General features: G+C 43.8%; 1 protein-coding gene across 2 annotated transcripts in view; it reads left to right on the forward strand.

Moving 5' to 3' along the window:
* LOC135100880 (protein inscuteable homolog) overlaps nucleotides 1-17,500 on the forward strand; it is a 170,917-nt gene that overhangs the window by 381 nt on the left and 153,036 nt on the right. The window contains exons 1-2 of one of the 2 annotated variants that reach the window (XM_064004410.1): nucleotides 1-691; nucleotides 832-1,071. The exon at nucleotides 1-691 is cut by the window's left edge and continues 381 nt beyond it. The gene's annotated coding sequence lies outside the window, so the exon portion shown is untranslated. The remainder of the gene's footprint in view (nucleotides 692-831; nucleotides 1,072-17,500) is intronic. The other variant, XM_064004408.1, reaches the window with a different exon arrangement.

A 17,500-nucleotide genomic window follows, 5' to 3' on the forward strand; every position in this document is an offset into this window, starting at 1 on the left:
TTAGTGACCCCGCCGATTGCCTCCCTTATCGCGGGACACCATCGCAGCGGCGGCTTAATGGCACGCTGCTGCTGCTGGATGCTGGAAGGAGGAGAGTGAGCCGGGATGACAGCGAGGGGAACCACGCCCACCAGCCCCCTCCACATCCGCCCACACCACACAAATCAGTCTTGGCTCTGATAGTATCTTCAGAAGTGGCTCTTCCTCCCCAGCCCCAGACTCTAGACACCTGTGCCTCCCCAAGTGCCGCGGTGAAGTGACCAGTCATTGCGTGGATTATCAGTGTTGCGGTGAGCCGCGAGTGTCCCGCCGGGCCGGGCACCTGACTGCACGTGAACACCTGAGTGGACACTGACACTGACCTAAAGTGACGCCTTAGAAAAAGGCAAACACTTATCTGCGTAAAAAAGTGGTTACCTTTCGACTTTCTTATTAACAAAGACGCCAAAGAAGTCCAAGACGAGGCTACAGTTAAGTGGAAATATAACAAAGAAGGGAAAAAAAGACCTGAGGAGACGGCTCTTGCCCGCCGCCTTGAGAGGCCGTGATAAGCCAGGTATCCCTTGAGGGCCCTGATGCAGCCTCAAGTGTTGGTGTGACGTGTGAGGGGCGCCCCATCGCCACCACTACCACCACCACCAGCGGGACACACACACACACTCACCACCGCTTCATCTTCTGACATTAGAAGGTAAGATAAGGCATCATTTTAATAGCCATCCCCGCCACTGAGATCATCACCATCACCACAAATATAGGCACGCCCTGCCCCACTGTGGCTGCTTCACCAGAGATATAATAGCACGTCATTTCATCTCCTTTTAATTTTAGTCCTCACCTCGCTGACGCCGCGGGAGGGTGGGAGGACTCGAGGCTGAGTGTGTCAATCCCCGTCACAGCACGACAAGATTAGGAGAGTCTGCGGTTATCTCTGGTATCACTATCCTCCAATCAGTGAAGGGAAGCCAATCAAGCCGATCATCCCGAGGCACCGTAGTGATTCGATATTAATGATTGTAGCTCCAAGCATCTGCCAGACTCCCCTGCTGCATTACCGCCAGATTTTATCAAGTAACTATCAGTGATTGTTTTTTTCCTTCATTCTTTTATACACTGAAGTCTTAAGTGTTCTTTATAAGGGGTGTTTAAAGTTGCTATTTACCGTCCAGCTTTAAGTCTTCCACTGTCTAATCTCTTCCTTCAAGTATCGTCCTTTCCCTTTCTTATAACCTCAAGTGTTCTCTCCCTCATGCCCCTCCCTCACTGCCTCCTCCTTCAGCCTCACCTTCCCTTCCCCCACTTTACCACCTCAAGTCTCATCCTTTCACTTTCTCATAGCACCTCCATGTCCTCCTTCATGCTCCTCATAACTACATCCTCCTCCTCATACATTCTTTGACTTCCTGTACCTCATCGCCTACCTCATATACCAGTAACTCTTCATTTTCTTCTTCATCTTTCTTTTCCTCATTTTCTCCCACATATCTCTCCATTTTCTGCCTTTCCTACCTCTTCTTCCTCTCCCTCATCTCTCTCTCTCGTTCCTCATTACTAAGTGGCTCAGCTTCGTTTCCTCTTCCTCATCTCTTTCCTCACATCTCTCATGACAATCCCTTCCAGTTTCGTCTTATTTTCCTTATCCCTTCATATCTTTCCTCATTACTACCTCCTCCGGTCTCTTCTTCTCTCCCTTATCTCCTCCCTACATATCCTTCCTCATTACTACCTCATCCTCTAGTTCCCACTCTCTTCCTCTCCCTCCCTCCCTCCTTCAATTCACCTCCTCCTCGAGCCTTGCCAAGTGCACTGACTGACTTAAGCACCACTTCGATACACCAAAAGTCTATTATTTTCTCTTCGAGGACAGTGACGAGGCGTTTAATATAATAATTCAGATGTGCAAGGGAGAAAAAAAAAAAAGCCGATTTCCCTCCGTCTAGATGCACAAATGTAAGCAGTGAGGGGAGGGAGCGACCATGGTGAGGGTGGGGGTTGTGTTGGGGAGGCGCCATTCGTGAGGCTTCATTTGGGTCTGGCTGGAGTCGAGTCGAGTCGAAGCGTAGATTGTGGATGTGTGATTTGATTTGCTCCGTTTGTTCTCTCTCTTTGCATGATGCGTTGTGTTTTTCGCTGCTCTGTATGATGGAAAGTTTGGTTTGCAGAGGCCTGTGTTTCTTGGCTAAATGTGGTGCTTGTGGAGTAAGTTTGTTGCGGAAGTTGAGTGTTCTGTAGTTGAGTGTGTTGGTTAGTTGAGTGCATTTTCTTGAATGTATTTCTTAGTCGAATGTTCTTCTCAGATGAGTGCTTCTCTAAGAGTGAATTTTCGAGTGGAGTGTATTGAATGAATTGTTGAGTGGAATGCTGTGAGAGTGTTTCCTAGAGTGTGTTCTTTAGTAAAGCTACACACATACACACACACACACACACACACACTCTCTCTCTCTCTCTCTCTCTCTCTCTCTCTCAGGCGTGCTTTTGCATATTCAAGCAGCCAGCTGTTCGTTTTTTTTTCCTTCTCTTCCCCCCAATGGGTGACTTAAGTAAAGGTAATTTCTTTTCCTTTTTTTGCGAGGTGATACTACTTACTACCTGCCATTTTTTATACGAGGTGTGACGGGGCATGCCGGGAGTCCATTCCTTTGTGTCCCTCGTCCGTCCTGAGCCACGAAACGCGTCTTGAGAGAACACTTGATTAGGATTTCACGGTGACGGCGAGACAGTCGTTTGCGGTGCGTGGCAGGGCGAGGTGCTGTGACCTTGAGGGCCGTGAGCTAGGAGGAGAAGGATGAGGAGGAGGAGGAGGAAGAAGAAAAGGTGATGGTGTTTATGCCTGCAGTAGGAATAAGAGAGGAGGAGGAGGAGGAAGAGGTGGGGTCTTGAATGCTTACAGCAGGAGGTGGATGAGGAGGAGGAAGAGGCGGCTGTGCTTATGTCTGCAGTAGCAATAGTAATAGTAGTAGTAGTAGTAGTAGTAGTAGTAGTAGTAGGTGGAAGAGGAGGAAGAGGTGCTGGTGTTTATGCTTGCAATACTAGTATTTGGAGGAGGAGGAGGAGGAGGAGGAGGAGGAGGAGGAGTAAGAGGTGCTGGAGCTTGTGCTTGGAGTTGTAATAGGAGTAAGAGTAAGAGGAAGAAGAAGAAGAGGTGGTAGTGTTTTAATGCCTGCAGTAGGAGTAGGAAGAAGAAGAGGAGAAGGAGGAGGAGGAGGTGTTGGTGCTTGAATACCTGCAGTAGGAGGAGGAGTATAAGAGGAGGGTGCTGGTAATGATGGCAATGAAGGAGATGTATGAGAGGAACAGATAACGCTGACTAAATAGATGCATAGGTGAGGAAAAAAATGTATTACAGACGAGGAGAGGGAGAGATGAAAAAAAAATAATGCTTTTGGATATTTCAAGGCCGCAGACGCTACACTGAACTGAAAAACATCCGGGTTCATTCAGTAGAGCGAGACCCAGAAACGGAATAATTAAGTCACACGAGATTTCCACCCACAGTTCCTTCACCCTTTCGTCCTCAGTCCCCCTAAATAATGCCATTCAGAGAGAGAGGGAAGGGGACACAGAGAGAGAGGAAAGATAGGCTAGAAAGAGAAAAAGAAGAAGAAAAAAAAAAGAGCAGTAGATTAAGGAACATGAGAAACAATAGCAGATGACAAAAAAAAAAAAAAAAAAAAAATACGAGGTCGAGGAAAAGATCTGAGGTAGAAAAAAATAGTCCTTTAGGAACACCGCCTGTCCTTCCACCAGCCGAGGATTCGCGGATTTGAGACTAACGTGAATGGATGGACTCTCTCTCTCTCTCTCTCTCTCTCTCTCTCTGAACCCTAGAAGATACATATCCTCTCCTAATCTTCCATCCCTTCTTTATTGCATATTTTTTTTGTCGATATACTGCTACTACTACTACTACTACTACTACTACTACTACTACTACTACTACTGGTGCTACAACAACAACAACAACAACAACAACAACAACAACAACAACAACAACAACAACTACTACTACTACTACTACTACTACTACTACTACTACTACTACCATTCTCTCTCTCTCTCTCTCTCTCTCTCTCTCTCTCTCTCTCTCTCACCCTTCAACTCACCCCTCACACCTGTCATTAAACCGTACACGTGATGGATATACCAATCAGGGAACCGTCTGTCTATCTGTCGCATCAGAGGGTAAAGACACCAGCAGTTCCCGAGCCTCAGTAAGAGCAAGCCTTGTTTCTCTTCCCTCTCGTGTCACTCTGGCCGCGGGGAAAAGAAGAAATCCCGTCGCATTACACCACAGTGGCAACGCGCCGGTGGTTAGTGGAAATGACAACACAGGGGAGAGGAGCCGTGGGTGAGAGGGTGTAATGTACATAAACATGCATAACTTTACCGCGAATGTGTGTGTTTGGTGTTAGTGTGAGTGAGGGTGTGAGTCGCGCGAGTGAGGAAGCTTGGTCAGAACGAAGACTTGCGCCACTCTGTAGAAAACGGAGGGTAGTGAGTTTGGAAGTGATGAGGAGAGTTACAACGCACGACTTGCCGACATACGTACTTACACTCTCCATCTTTACTACTTCTTATCTTTTTTTTTTCTTGTCTCCACTCTCCCTCTCCCTCTCCCTCTTGCTCTCTCCTACCCTTCCCTTCTCTTTTTCCTGGTTAAGGGGCAAAGACCTTGAGAGAGAGAGAGAGAGAGAGAGAGAGAGAGAGAGAGAGAGAGAGAGAGAGAGAGAGAGAGAGAGAGAGAGATACTGTGTTATTTCCATGTCTTTTCAGTTTCTATTTTTCTTATCTGTCTGCCTTTCTGTTTGTCTGTTTAAACACCCTTATTTTTATTTACCGTCTCTTTATCTTTCTTTCATGTATCTATTTCTATTTATCTATCTGTTTCTCTCTCTCTCTCTCTCTCTCTCTCTCTCTCTCTCTCTCTCTCTCTCTCTCTCTCTCTCTCTCTCTCTCTCTCACCATAATTCTTCTTCGTACTAATAATGGATGTTACTAGTTGTGTAATTTTGCGTTTCAGTGCCTAATATGGGCTTGAGGAAACTGTGTGTGTGTGTGTGTGTGTGTGTGTGTGTGTGTGTGTGTGTGTGTGTGTGTGTGTGTGTGTGTGTGTGTGTGTGTGTTGGTGGGTGTGGCTCAGGAACTAGAACTAGGTCACAATGTCGCCTTAGGATGGCCACAATGCAACGTTTAACACTTGTCATACTAACGCGCGCACACACACACACACACACACACACACACACACACACACACACACACACACACACACACCACACACTTGAGCAATGACCCCTGTTTGTGTACGTGAATGAGTGTGTGTGTGTACGTGAATGAGTGTGTGTGTGTGTGTGTGTGTGTGTGTGTGTGTGTGTGTGTGTGTGTGTGTGTGTGTGTGTGTGTGTGTGTGTGTATTCTCTCCCCTTTTTTTTTCTTTTCTCCTTTGCTTTTGTACCGCTACGTTACTTTCCCTTTCTCTCTCTCTCTCTCTCTCTCTCTCTCTCTCTCTCTCTCTCTCTCTCTCTCTCTCTCTCTCCCTCGCTGACCATCACACTTTCTTTTCGTATTTTTATGTATGTGTCTGTGTAATTTTCCTTTTGTCTGTAAATATTCATGGTATTCTTTTGTAAATGATTATCTTGTCCTTGTCTTCTATTCCTTCTTTACCTCATCTGTCTCTTCTCTTCGGTTTTTGTCGATCCATCGTATCGTGTACCATTTCTTCCTTGTCTTTCTGTCCTTGCCCTCCATCCATTCTTTATCAAACTTTCCTTTTATCTTCGGTTTGCCTTCCTTAGTTCTTGTCTTGTTTGCTCTCATCTTTCATTCTTGTTTCCTCCTCGCTATTTCCCTTCTGTCTCCTTCATTTATTGTTCGGGTTTATGATTACCTTTCCTTCTTTAGTTTTCAATATCTTGCACCTTATTCTTTATTACACTTTTCATTCCAATCTGTATTTTTTCTGTATATTATATTCTTTTTTTTTCTACTTCATGTTTATCTCCATCTATTGCTCCATTTAACACGTGCATTTCCTTCTTTAGTTTCTGTTCCTTGTATCTCGTCCTTCATTACACTGTTCATTCCCTTTTCTCCACCTTTCTCTCTCATGGACTTCCCTTTTTCTTCCTCACTCGTAACCCTCTCATGACACCTCGTCCTTCATTCCACCTGTCTTTTCCCTTCCCTTCTCACCTTCCCTTCTTCCCTTCATTTATTGCCACACGTGCATTACTCAACCTTCAACTCCACACACACATCATTGTTGTTTGAAGCTTCTCGGCGGCGACTGACCCTATTCTCCTGAACATTATTTCAAAGCTCCCCCGTCTCCCTCTCTGCGCCTCGCCTCTCCTTGCCTCTCCTCGCCTCGCCTCTCCTTGACTCGCCACTAAACGCCCCGGAGCACTCTTGTGACACGTTCTCGCCTTGCTAAACACTCGCTGACCAAAGAAAAATGTGCCTCTTTGAAATGCTGTACGTAAGTAAAGTTTGCGCAATGAGAGGTTACAAAAAAATTTCTCTCTGCCTACCTCCCTGTGTGTGTGTGTGTGTGTGTGTGTGTGTGTGTGTGTGTGTGTGCGTGTGTGTGCGTGTGTGTTTGCGTATCTAGCTGTTTCTTTTATTTCTCAGTCAGTATTTGTGTATTTACGTATGTATTTCGTTTAGTGTATTAGTCTCTCTCTCTCTCTCTCTCTCTCTCTCTCTCTCTCTCTCTCTCTCTCTCTCTCTCTCTCTCTCTCTCTCTCTCTCTCTCTCCTTCCGCCTCCCTCCGCCCTCCGTTTCTCCTTTCTTGCCCTGTCTCTTTCAACTTGCACTTGTCCATCCGTCTGGGGTTGAGCGTTTCGCCTTGTGCCCAGCCGTCATGAATATACATCAGTGTGCAGTGAGTGTGTGGCGTATGAAGAATAGAGAGTAAGCGGCAACGATTATTCTTGAAGCTGATGATCTTATTTGTGTTGAATATTGAGACCGAGAGAAGGAGAAAGAGACACAGACAGACAGAGAGAGAGAGAGAGAGAGAGAGAGAGAGAGAGAGAGAGAGAGAGAGAGAGAGAGAGAGAGAGAGAGAGATGTTTGAATGGCAAAAGTGAAAGGGTGAATTCGTCGAAACAGTGAAGGATAAACACAAAAGAAATACTAATAAAGATTGCATGAGAGAGAGAGAGAGAGAGAGAGAGAGAGAGAGAGAGAGAGAGAGAGAGAGAGAGAGAGAGAGAGAGAGAGAGAGAGAGAGAGAGATGCAAATTAGAGGAAATGACTTTAATTGCTTGTGGTAGAAAGTAAAAGGATGAAATGCTTTGTGGTTGACCGGTAATTCTCTCTCTCTCTCTCTCTCTCTCTCTCTCTCTCTCTCTCTCTCTCTCTCTCTCTGGTATAAAGTTACACCTGAGTCTTTACTTTATTCTTACGCACGTTCAAAGTATCACACCACGCATGCCCGCCCACACACACACACACACACACACACACACACACACACACACACACACACACACACACACACACACACACACACACACACACACACACACACACACACACACACACACACACACACACACTTCATCTTATCCACCCACTTTTCTAGCTAATTTTAAGCCAGTCGCCCACTTCAACCCACCTCCGCCTACCACCTCCGCCCACGCCCGTATTCATTACCAACTCGTCCCGTAGTCAACACGCTTCCTACGCCCACGATCTTGCCGGGAACCTTTCGTCCCTTTCAGATCCCGCTGGTCATGTCACTTCCAACCTCACTTCTCCCACCACTAGGATGCGGATGAGCTTCTTACACCCTTACAAATCCTTACACACTTACAAACTCGCGTAATACTTGCTCTACTTTAAGCTCCTTCCTGTCGGTTTAGAGTGAGGAGTCTTAGCATGACCCTGAACGAAGAGGTAGGTGTGGTGGTGGTGGTGGTGGTGGTGGTGGTGGTGGTAGTGGTGGTGGTGATAATAGCTGCATGCTGAGTAGGATAAGAAGTATTGGACCCATTAAGAGAGCAAGAATGACTGATTGGCTTAAAAGTGATGAAGTTGTGGTGAGGTTGTTGAAGGAAGATAAAGGAGAGAGAGAGAGAGAGAGAGAGAGAGAGAGAGAGAGAGAGAGAGAGAGAGAGAGAGAGAGAGAGAGAGAGAGAGAGAGAGAGAGAGAGAAAACAGAATGATGCGTAGTAGGAGGAAGGTGAGGCGAGGATGTGATATGTAAAAAAGAGTAGGAAGATAAAGAATAGGGCGAGGACGAGGAGACCGAAAGGATGTAGAAGGAATACAAAAAAAGACGAAGACGAGAAAGAAAATGAGGATGAAGGACTTCGAAAGATTAGAAAAGAGAAGTAGTACGAGGGTGAAGACTTGTGACGTAGAAAGAGGATGACGAGGGCGAGGACTGAGATATAGATGAAAAAAAAATAAAAATAGAAAGATGACAAGGAGGAAGATGCAAGAGGCAGGAAATAACCAGGAAAACGAAAACGGAAACGACGATAACTATGAAAGACAATAAAAAAAAAACTGTAAAAGAACAAAAGAAGGACAAGGACAAGGAACAAGAAGGAGACAAGAAGATACATACATACATACAAGACGACACACTACGAATAATATTTTAAGCCGCTAACCCAACCCAACCTTTCTTTACATATACGTATCTCAGGTGTTGCTTCTTTGGTATGAGGGCTGGAGGCGGAGGAAGGTCGGAGGTCAGGCTTGGCAGGTCAGTAATAGATGACAGGCGACCCCTTCGTGATGGCGTAGGAGGGTGGAGCTGACGACACAGGATTCTACATTTGGGCGTCGAGGCTGAAGCATGAGGGATGAGGGACCAGGAGGGAGTGGAGAGGAAGGAGGAATGCTATATAGTGATTCTCCTGAAATTGCGTCATAAGGAGAGGAGGAGGAGGAAGAGGAGGAGGAGGAGGAGGGGGAGGGTGATGAAGAAAGGATATGTAAAAGAAGGAAGAGGAGTAGGAAAAGAAAAGGTGAATTTCAAGGTATAAGAATATGTGAAAGGAATAGATGAAAAGTGAAAGGAAAGAAGGATAATGATGATATAAAGAAGGAGGAGGAGGAAGAGGAGGAGAAGAAAGAAGTGAAGGAAAAAGAAGGACGAGTAAAATATGAAAAAAAAATAAATGACAAACTGAAAGGCGAAAAGGAAATTTATAATATAGAATAAGAAGAAGAGAGATAAACAGAGAAGGGAGGAAGAGAAAGAATATAAAAAGAGGAGGAAGGAGGAGGAAGAGAAGGGCGTTGCGTTGTGTGCCATGTAGTATTGCACCACCACCACCACCACCACTGTAAGTATGTATGTGTGTGTGTGTGTGTGTGTGTGTGTGTGTGTGTGTGTGTGTGTGTGTGTGTGTGTGTCTGCGCGTGGCGTGCGGTAGCGGGTCACGAGCGGCTTACACATCGTTCCCTGTCACACACGTTAGCGGTGATCTGTGCGGTGTTTAGTGTCTCAGGGGATGACTAGGGAGTGTTTGGTGCTGCGAGGGCGGTAAGGGGATTGTGGGTGCAGGGCTTTGAGGCTTCTTTCTTCCCTTTCCCTGAAGTGTGAGCTGCGTTGCGTAAGGTTTCTTAAATACTCAGTGCTCATTTTTATCGTGGCTTTTATGCTGGTGAGAGAAAATGTTCAGAAAATTGTTTAGCTTTTGGATCTTTTGTGATGTTGTATTCGTAGAAATCATTAAACTATTACGTGTGTGTGTGTGTGTGTGTGTGTGTGTGTGTGTGTGTGTGTGTGTGTGTGTGTGTGTGTGTGTGTGTGTGTGTGTGTGTGTGTGTGCGTGTGTGTCAAGAGTACTGTCATTACTTATATATGTATATTTGCACAGGTGTTACTTGCTGCTCGTTTGCATACGCACACATGAATTTCCCAGCCGTGTACATATGCTGGGGAGTGTGCGCGTGTACGTACGGTCATGTGCGCCGCAAGTCATAACAAGCATGCATGTATGTCTTGCAGTACGCACGTAATTACCTATGTGCTTTTATGGGACCGAAATTACAGGTGCACTTGGATATTACATTACTGGCCCAGCTAAGTACACCCTCTCTCTTACCACACCCTCTTCTCTCCCCTCGCCCCTCACTCACTCCCCAGACCTCTTCCCCTCATGACACACCATCCATTTACTTCTACCCCTTACTCTCCTTACCCATGTACAGCTCTCCCTGTGTGTCTGTCTCTTCACTGCGTTCCCTGCCCACCTCGTCTCCTCGTCAGGTCCCGTTACCCTAATGAGACAAATGAGAGCTTACAACACTGTTACGGATTGGTGATGGTGAGTGAAGGCTCTTGGGAGGAGGGTCTGTATGCTTCTCTCTCTCTCTCTCTCTCTCTCTCTCTCTCTCTCTCTCTCTCTCTCTCTCTCTCTCTCTCTCTCTCGCGCTCAGGTGTCAATCAGCGCGTCACCTAATCAGCCAAACACCTGACTGAGGAGAGAACACCTGTCTGTCTGCCAGCTCAGGTGACTTCAAGAACACCCTTCCTCCTCCTCCTCCTCCTTCTCCACCCAGAAAGAAGGGAGATAAGGCGAAATGGAAGGGAGAGTGAAGACGGGCGGATAAGAGACAAAAATGGAGAAAATGACTGTGGTGTGAGTGAATCGAGCGTAGGGAAGGTCGCCCAGGTAAAAGGCAAGGGAGGGAGGAGTGAAGACATAAACACATATCATCATCATCAGCAGCAGCACCAGCCAGCGCTATGTTAGTAACCCTCCCCCTCCCTCCCTCCCTCCCTCCCCGCTAGTATACCAACAAGACGCTTTGTGTGCTTTGTTCTGAGTTAAGGAAGAGAGTCGAGGTTTATTTTTAGATTAGTAAGTGGTTCATATGTTGTTGTATTAAGCTTCTTGTTGCATTTGTTGGCTTGGATTCTTTACTGGGGAGATCTTTTTCTTATTATTATTTATCTTTTTAATGGAATGTTTAGTTTGAAGTCACGTTTTTTTTTTTTTTTGTTTATTTAGTTGTATTTTTGTTTAGTGAGTGGTCAAGGTCAATTTATTGGCCTGGATTTTTTTTTTTACTAGGGAGGTTCTTTATAATTTAGTTTAGGTTATAATGAAATCTTTAGTACTCTGAAGGATACTGAAAACATCGTTCAGTTTACAGCATTCTGAGTTAGACATTTTACATCAGAGGCTCTTCAGAACACCGAGTTTTTATCAAGTTGTATTCGTCACTTGCATGTTTAGTCGAGATGATCTTTATAGAATCTTTACCCCCTCAGAGGATATCCAAAGTATGTCCAGTTTATAGATATTTACTCTTGAAGATACTTTTAGCTCTGTCAGTTTGTAGAATCCTTACCACGTCGAAGCATATCCAGAACGTAACAACCTCATTTTACCTTTAGAATCTTTACTTCATAGAGTCAAAGAAAACGTAGTCACTATTACATACTGAGCAACCAAGGTTAAGGCCAAATACTTCTTACTTTTTTGTTATGGTAAAATAGAGGTGGCTTTCATATATCCCCCCTATTTGCATTACATAAGGTCCACTCATTATCGTAAGGGGTTGTAAGGGGGCGGCTTGCTTGCACGTGTAACAAGAGGCGGGCGATGAAGAAGTTCTGAGCTGTACCGTTCAGAGTGATAAGTAATGGAGGTGATGGTAATAAGGTGTTCTGTAAATCTGAGTTTATGGGGAGTGATAACAGAAAGTACTCTCTCTCTCTCTCTCTCTCTCTCTCTCTCTCTCTCTCTCTCTCTCTCTCTCTCTCTCTCTCTCTCTCTCATGGTTTAAGAGGAAAATAAGAGCAAAGGAAAGAGACTAGACAGTAAAAAAAATGTCATAAGGAGAAATGGATCAGGAAGAAAGAGAGGGAGAAAAAATAAACAGGACTAAGAAACTGTATCATCATTATAAGAAGAAATGGGTTAGGAAGACAGAAAAAAAAAATATATATATAAGAGCAATAAACTGAACTGTCATTATAAGAAAATAAAGGACTAAGAAGAAAAAAAGAAAATCGACCATCATCAAAATACGAAACAGACTAAGAAGAAGAAGAAGAAGCAAAAAAAAAAAAAAACTGAAATATCATAAAAAAAAAACTAAGAAGAAACAGAAGCAAGGAAAAAAAAACTGGAGCATCATCAAAATAAATAAATCATGAAGAAAAGGAAATAAAAAGATCATGACAAAAAAAAAATAGACCAAGACGAAGAAGAACAAGAACAAGAAAAACAAAACTGAGGCATCAAAAGAAATAGACCGAAAGAGAAAACGAAAAAAAAAAAAAAAAAAATGAGTATCATCTTAAGAACCCAGGAGAGGACAAGATACTGCGCCTGCACACCGCCTGAGGAGCCACCGCCACACCACCGCACTGCTAATCCCCGCGAGGCTCACCTGGGCATCACCGGCTCCTCAGGTTGCTGCCACGCACGTCGATCAGGTTTCCAGCATCCCCGGACTGAGGATTAAGAGCGAAGCGGACACCCCAAGGAGGACACCCTCACTTCACCTTTCCTCCCACCTACCCAGTATCCACCTACCTACCTATCCACGTATCCACCTACCTACCCACACAGTACCCACCTACCTATCCATCTACCCAGTACTCGCCTACCCACGTGGTCACCTACCTAATGCTCACTGCCCACTTATCCAGTACCCGCCTACTCACCTACCCACTACCCCACCTTCCGTTCCCCACCCTTGATTACTTCAGTGCGTGGGGTGTGGGTCGAGTTTTCTTTTCTTTTTTTTTTTTTTTATCGAGGAGTCAGTCACGCTTCTTTCACGCTATTTCACATTTTTTTTCCTCATAGCGGTCTTTTTTTTTCTTTATCTCGGGGGAAGGAAGGAATATTTTACGTGCGTGATTTTTTTACACTTTTGCTTGTGTTCAGGTGTGTGTGTGTGTGTGTGTGTGTGTGTGTGTGTGTGTGTGTGTGTGTGTGTGTGTGTGTGTCTCCTTTTTTTCATATAGATTAGTGAGTCATGTTCTTTTTCACGCTATTTCATGTTTTTTTTTTCTATTATTATTTTTTTTTTATAGTGATCTGCTTTTTAGCGTGTGTGATTTTGCAGTTTTGTTTATGTTCACGTGGATTTTTCTTCTTTATCGAGGAATGTGTCACGTCTTTCCATGCTGTGCCACGTGTTTTGTTCTCGTTCTTTTCATTAAACTAGTGCTCTTTTTTGTGTGACGTTTAACAGTTTTGTTTGGAAATATTTCGCTTATTAATTATGGTCACACTCCTATTTTTACTTTTGCAGGATAGAGAGTCACGCTTCCTCATGCTTTTTATGTTTTCTTTTTTTATATTTGTGCTTTTTCTTGCCGGAGATTGTACAGTTTTCTTTTTAAAATAATTTCGTTCATTGATTATGCTTGTACTTCTGTTATTTATGTTTGCTGGAGTGAGTCACGCTTTTCCACGCTTTATTGTTTTCACTAATGCACTTTTCTTGAATTAGAATTTCACCAACGTTTTATTTGAATTTTTCTCACGATTTATTCTTGCAGGTATGCTTGTTTATTACACCTTCATTACTCTCTCTCTCTCTCTCTCTCTCTCTCTCTCTCTCTCTCTCTCTCTCTCTCTCTCTCTCTCTCTCTCTCTCTCTCTCTCTCTCTCTCTCTCTCTCTCTCTATCTATCTATCTCTCTCTCTCCTCTCCGCTCCTCTCTTTCATTTAGGAATGATGATAAGTGAAATAGCAAGGTATATTTCATACAGGGACCGCCACATATAAGGGTGATACCACGCAGCTTCCCTTATATTCTTGTTTTTTATTATTATTATTATTATCCTCTTCCCCCTGTCTCCTATCCCCTGTCCTCTCTCCCATCCCTTCACTCTCCCAATGCCCCTTATTCTCATCTTACCCAGTCTAGCTCAAGTCTACCCCGCCATATAAATAAAAACCCATTATGACCTTGCTCGGGCGGACGAACCTCAAGATGGCCTTCCGCTCAAACCTGAACAGCGATGCGATATTCAACACTTGAGGGAATGCGAGGACCTGCAAGTTTCCTATTACTCCAAGGTGTTTGTGTGCGTGTTTGGAGGGTAGTTGGCCTGGCTTCTGGACACGTGTGTACCTGGACCGGGCTGGGTGGGCGGGAAGGAGATGCTAGTGTGCTGGGACCGTGGGAGAGTGCGTGTGGGTGGGTGGGGCTGCGGCGTGGGAGTGTATGTTGTCAGTGGTTGGGAGTGGGTGAGGTGAAGTGGGTTATGAAGGTGAGTGAGGAGGATGATGAGGAGTGATAGGAGTTGAAAGGACAATGGAGTTTTCTGATGAGAATGGTGATGATGAAGGGTAAGTAGTTGAAAGAAAGGGGAACGAGTGTAAATAGTTGAAGGAGAGATGAATAGCAGAAAAAAAAGGAAGTAGAAGATAGATAAGAAGTAGAAGAAGAAGAAGGAGAATGAGTAGGAGAGGGAGAAGAACAAAGAGTAGAAAATCTGCTTCGAAAAGAATAAAAGGAAAAACAGAGAAGAAATAAGAAAAGAACGATGAGAAGAAGTAGAATAAGAAAAAAAAACAGAGACGAAACGAAAGAAAGAAAGAAAGACAAGGACAAAAAGAAGAAAAGGAAAAAAAAGAATGAGAAGTAGAAGAAGAAGCACAAGGCATAAGAAAGAGGAAGAGGGACGAGAAGGATAAATAGAATAAGAAAAAGAACAGAAACAAAAAAAAAGTAAATAAAGAAAGAGGAGAAAGAAGAAGAAAAAGGAGGACGAATGAGAAGAAGAGTCATAAGATATAAGAAAGAGGAAGAGGGACATTTTCTCTTTAATCTTCCATTTCCTTATTTATGCAAAGAAAGATGAATCACACTAATAAAGAGCTTGAAGGTAACTGTTTATAATTGCGGCCCATTATTCCACTTCCCATTCGTAATGTGTCTGTTAGTCTTTGTCGCCGTTTGTGGGTCGTTGTATCTTTCGCTTCATTTAGTTTAATTACTTTTATTCCGTATATCTTTCAAGCCAGTTATTGTTCCCTTGCCTGTTCTCTCTCTCTCTCTCTCTCTCTCTCTCTCTCTCTCTCTCTCTCTCTCTCTCTCTCTCTCTCTCTCTCCGTATTCCTTTCATCATGCATTCATTCTCTTATCTGGTTTTTATTCTCGTATTCTTCCTTTCGTAATTAATTCTCTTTCTTTGTTATCTTGTTCGTTTGAAGTGGAGATGTATTTTTCTTGATCTCTTCGTTTTCCCTTATTTTCCTTCATCTCTTCATTATCTCAATCCATTTCGAGGTGGGAGTTGCTTATTTTCTCTCACTGTCTCTCCTTTCTCTCTTATTTCTCTTCATCTCTTCATTATTTCACCCTTTTTCGAGATGGAATTTCAGATTTTTTTGCTATCTCCTTTTTTTATTTTTTTATTTTTCTTCATTCCTTCATTTTTCCATCTTTTTTTTAATGTGAGAATTTATTTATTTTTGCTACCTTCTTGTTTTATCTTATTTTTCTTGCCATCTCCTTTCTTTCGTTTCCCCTCGTCTCTATCTTCTTATTCCAATTAAAGAGGGGAATTTCTTATTTTCTCCTGCAGTCTTCTTATTTCCTCTTATTTTCCTACATCTCTTCATTTTTTCCGTTCTGTTTTAAGGTGGGATTGTCTTATTTTCTCTCCCTGTCTAATTATTTTCTCTTACACTCCACCCTCTCCTCGTCTCCTCATCCCATCAGCCTCCCTCGTGCGTGACATATCCTCGAGTCGTCTTTCAGAATTCCTCTCCTATTGTGTGCCGAGGCCAGACCCTGCTATTTTTACAAGAGAGAGAGAGAGAGAGAGAGAGAGAGAGAGAGAGAGAGAGAGAGAGAGAGAGAGAGAGAGAGAGAGAGAGAGAGAGAGTCTACATCGTTGTCATCTTCCTCATTCTGTTTATATTTCTGGTCCTCATTTCTTTTTCCTTATAATTTCTTAGCTCGTCCCTCCGTCATCCCTCCCTCCCTCTCCCTGCCTCACCTGTTTCTCCCTGCCTCTGTCCCTCCTCCTCCTCCTCCTCCTCCTTCTGATGTGTCGTGTTGTCGCTGACCGCCGGGCCTCTGTAACACCCCTTTCATGGAAGAAAAATGCGAGTAGTGATCCCTGCTTCGGGTTACTTGGCTCCTGTCCCTCCCCTTGCTTCCTCCTCCTCCTCCTCCTCCTCCTCCTCCTCCTCCTCTGCTAATCCAGGCAGCTATGTCCAAACCTGCCCTAAGGCTTAACCTCATATCCTCACTGCCTCTTCCTCCTCCTCCTCCTCCTCCTCCTCCTCCTCCTTCTCTTCCTCTTCTTCATCTTCCTTCATCACCACCATCTCTATCACTATCACCGTCACCACCACATTATCTTCATCATCACCTCAACTGCTTCTTATTTCTTTATAATCTTCGTACGAGTACATCACTGATTCTCTCTCTCTCTCTCTCTCTCTCTCTCTCTCTCTCTCTCTCTCTCTCTCTCTCTCTCTCTCTCTCTCTCTCTCTCTCTCTCTCTCTCTCTCTCTCTCTCTCTCTCTCTGTTACATACACCTCATACACCCTACACACTTTACACCACAAACCGTCAGCCATAACGTCTCTTCCCTAAGCACCGACACCCCATCATTGCGTTAATTACTACCTGTGCGCAGCCCTACACACATATCTACACCATGACCAAGTTCTACACACTGTTACGTACTCACCCACGCATTGCCATGAGAAATCATCGTCATTTTCACTGTATATTCATTATAATCTTCCCCTCACCATACACACTCATTGCGTTATCTGCATACTTTATCTTCTACTTAGAATACAATCAAGGGTCAGGTTATACATTGTTAAGTTAACCTTTCTTTTTAATTCCATCTCATATTGTGCACTCGTTATAATCTACTCCCACCTTTCCAACCCCATCTTTCTATTTTCTTGGTTTACCTGCTTCTACTTGGTATGTGATCAAGGGTCGAATTATTACAGATTATTACGTATTTTTACTTTTTTTACTTTCCACTCATAATCTGGAAGGGTAGTCATCCCTGTGAATTTTTGGATGTGCTGCAAGTTTCCACAAAATGATCTTGAGGGAATGGGTTCTTTAATGGATCCACGAGCTTCTGTCTTTAAAATTAATTGTGGTTAGTAGACAATTACTAGTGTTTTTTTTTTATCTTTATCAATGATTTTTTTTTTTATCAGTGGCCTTTTATTTGTCACTGAGCTCTTTTCATAATTTTTTGTAGCCCTTAGCCAGTATCCATCTTTCATACTATTACAATGCCTTTTTTTTCCTGAATTTGTCTTCGTTCTCGGTCTGTCTCCCTAGTGCATAAAAAGGGGGGAAAAAGGCGGCAGTTGGTCCCCTAAGACTTGATATGGTCCCTAGAAACAGTATGGAATTACTCGTAGCTTTGTTTTGATCTATTCTGGACATCTGTGTTCTGTTGGAGATTGTCTAAGATTTTTTTTTGTGACAATTCTTCCTTCCTTGTGGTGCTTTGCTCTGATATTCTTAGGATGTTTATTGGTTTGATAAATATGGGGATCAAAA

This window comes from Scylla paramamosain, chromosome 5, assembly GCF_035594125.1.
Source record: "Scylla paramamosain isolate STU-SP2022 chromosome 5, ASM3559412v1, whole genome shotgun sequence".
Taxonomy (NCBI): domain Eukaryota; kingdom Metazoa; phylum Arthropoda; class Malacostraca; order Decapoda; family Portunidae; genus Scylla; species Scylla paramamosain.